At 43.1% G+C, this 3,431-nt stretch overlaps 1 pseudogene across 1 annotated transcript in view; it reads right to left on the bottom strand.

The window, feature by feature from the left end:
• Positions 1-2,778, bottom strand: part of LOC311132219 (protein L-Myc-1b-like) — a 53,910-nt pseudogene extending 51,132 nt beyond the window's left edge. The window contains exon 1 of the transcript XR_014615351.1: positions 2,046-2,778. The product of XR_014615351.1 is annotated as a protein L-Myc-1b-like (transcript). The remainder of the gene's footprint in view (positions 1-2,045) is intronic.
• Positions 2,779-3,431: the final 653 nt, after the last annotated feature.

Below are 3,431 nucleotides of genomic sequence, written 5' to 3'. Positions count from 1 at the left end.
TTCCTGGGAGTGAGTAAACTTACAATTTGTATTTAAGGAATACCTGGGATAGGATCAAGTAATCCTTCTACCCCCCCCCCCCCCCCCCCTTACCCCACCGCCCCAAAAAAAATAAAAAAAAATAAAATAAGATAAGAGCGTCTGCTAAATGATGAAAATGTAAAAAATGTATTACCATATCATTTTTGTATGTTCTCTATAGGTATGTAGTTGAAAATGTATCAATTGACCTATTCGGCACATTTGGGCAGACTTGATACAAAATAGTCAAGTATTGCAACGCTTCAAAAAGAAAGGAGGACCAAGGCACTCTTCATATAATTAATTAAAATGCCTTTATTAGTGTGGCATGTTCAATAGAAACAAGATTTTTATTAATTTTTTTATCCGACGCGTTTCGGCTGCATGGCCTTCGTCAGGGAGTATTGCAATGCTTCACTGGATCAATCTGAAACTTTGCATACACACTGCTGCCATCTAGTGGCCAAAATCTAAATTGTGCCTAAACTGCAATATATTGTGGCCTTTTTCATTTCATAGATGATTAAAATATTTTTTTTAATGCATGTTTATAGGGACCTGTTATCTACTGATGGGGGGGAGAGAGTCTGCAGAAGATAGTCAACTGAGAAATGCCATGCATAAAAGGTTTCCTATGTGTAAATAAAACCAAACGATGAAGCGATGTATGTAAAATGGACAGGAAAGTAGAAATTAATTAACTGTGTTATAAGTACACGTGTGTTACATTAATTACAAAAATGTAAGCACTGAATTAGGCTCACTTTAAAGCACTTAGAATGAACTTTTAGCAACATCTAATTGTAATAAAAGTGCTTCATAAGATTATAATTGTGTTTTTGCTTTGTTTTGTTTTTTATAGTGCTTTTAGGAAGAGTAATCCCATGTAGAACATGTCTGACCTGTAAATAACCTTTTTTTTTTTTTTTATCTGGCCCCTTAAGAATATAGTTGAATATCTATAGAGCGTTATCATGCATGGAGTCAGATAGAGAATAGGATAGATTGGTTCCTTGGTCTCGGTCTGTCAACCAACTAGTACCTTTCTGAGGTCTATTCTGCATTTTCCATTCAACTCTTCTGTGCTGAACTAGTGTATGCCTACCTGCACAGATTAATCATGAATATCCTAGCTTTCTGGCACCCAACCCCCTTTCACACCGTATTGAAATAGATGAGACCACATTTCGGACATAAATATGAATATCAAGCCTCGTATGAAACAGTGTCACACATTGCAAGAGATTTAACGAGATGAATGTCCTTTCTTATCACTGGCCTACTTGTCCGTCACTCATAGTTTGAACAAACCCAGCTTCTGATGGCGCTGTTGCCCCTTCAGTTCAGTGCAGGAAGGAATGCTGAGAGCACTGCAACAAGTCTCCGTTGTGACATTCCACACACATTAGATAGGGAGACCAGTCACATGCCAACCTAATCACCTATATAACTAGCCTACACTGAAGGCCAATGGAAAGTAGGTCTATGAAATTAAAAGAATGTAGCGACCATATTTATTACAAGTTATTCGGGTTATCCAATAAGTGCATCGCAGGTACTTAAAATATCAAACTAATGTGTTTCTTTCAGTGCAGTTGAGGATTAGGAAACGGTAAGAACATTAAAAGGGAACAGTGACATAGTTAGACTAGAGAAGTGAGAGGAACACAGGACACTGTTCTTTCTAGCAGCTGAGCTTTTGGACCATAGCCAATCAACAGATGTTTAAATGGGCGGGTCATTCTCACAAAGCAGTGGCGCTGCCAGGGGCAACGCAATGCAGTCACTAAGCCTATAGCCTTCAGTGGGGGGGATTTAACAGCCACATTACAACCAATACTGTTCAGAAAAACCCATTTTGAAAACTGATAATAGCCCATCTTGCATCCCTTGCCACCTAGGCTAAACCTTAGTGGCCAGTAAGGTCACTATGGCAAATTGGCAGCATCCACACTTATGATTGACAATATATAGGAGCTTTTTAATAGTCAGTTTCACAGTCCAATGGTGAACTTATAACGTACCTGATGAGTCTTTGTGGGTCTCTGAACCGGAGGACACCGCCGGTTTCTTAAACGGTCCCCCGGTTAGCGGGAAGGGGAGAACAGCAGCCGGGTCCACGTAATCCGTCGCCAGGCTACCGAGAACCGGAACCGCCACGTCCACTGGCACCGTCACGCACTGCGCCCTCCAGGCGGCGGTGATGCCAGCTCCCGACGCCTGCACGGACAGTTTGGTCGGCCCCGACACCGGACAGGAGGCAAGCCGCTCCCCGACAACTTTCTCCAGCTGCTTGCCAGCCGAGAAGCCGCTCCACATGCAGTCCTGGATGATAATGGAGCTCAGGTTCCCCAATGCCTCGTCGGCGGGGCTCTGTTTGCACGGCACATCCTGGTCGTGCTCTTGACCTAAAAACTGGGACACCCATTCGAGTTTGTCCCCCAGCGAAGGGTGGACCACCCCGACCCCGGCGGCCCCCTCCGAAGTCCGGATAGGGGACATGGGCGGGGTCGGTACTAGTTCGAATTTTTTCCATATGTCCTCGCTGGGCGCAGTGGATTTAGAGAAAGTCTCGTCCAGACCGTGGTCATCGTAGAAGTAATGTTGGTAGTGATCGTACTCCATCTCCCAGCCTGACTCATAGCGAGAGGCGGTGGTGGAGTTTATGCCCGGCATTTAGAGGTCAGGGCAGGCGTGGGTCAGGAAGCGCACTCTTCAACTGTGAACTGATTTCCGTTATCACTAGCCAACCAGGTGTCAGAGAAAGAGGACACTGGGAATCAGCCAAGCACGTTCGACTGTTATGATAAACACAGTAGTCTGTTATGATAAGGCTATTGTGTTTCTGTCCATCTTACAACTGTCAATTTCAAGTGAAAACATTTCCTTCTTAAATAAGGAAGTGTGGGTTATCACGATTTATCATTAACACTATGCTTTTATAGATTTCTAATTGCATAGGGCATGTGCTTCCTTGATATGTTTTGTTTGAAAGGTTATTTGGTTCTAGATTCGGTAATTATAGGCCTATTGCAACCAATTACCCCGTGAACTATCGTTAATAGCTGCACTGAAACAACCTGGCTGCTACAATGTTGCAAATGATTGTTAGAAACATTGTTGTCACTGTGCCGTCATGGCCTCAGAACAGTGTACAACGATAGAACACCAAGTTTCGCACCATTCCATTATACAAACAGTGCCACTACACCGGTGAAATACATCAACAGTTAAGCAACCCTCTTTGTAGGCTAAAAGCCAAAAGCTTATAACACCCTGTGTGTTTATTCAGGGCTACTTGGCTTTTAACATGCCCTTTTAAATGGTGGCCAAAACAACAAATGCCCATATGTCTCAATAAAAAAAGTTTTGCGTCCTCAGCAACACTCACCGTTTTTTTTTTTACCGTG

The sequence above is a fragment of the Coregonus lavaretus genome, assembly GCF_964263955.1.
Source record: "Coregonus lavaretus genome assembly, chromosome: 7".
Lineage (NCBI taxonomy): Eukaryota > Metazoa > Chordata > Actinopteri > Salmoniformes > Salmonidae > Coregonus > Coregonus lavaretus.
Note: the sequence above shows the minus strand (reverse complement) of the source record. Positions and strands in the feature narration are given on the sequence as shown.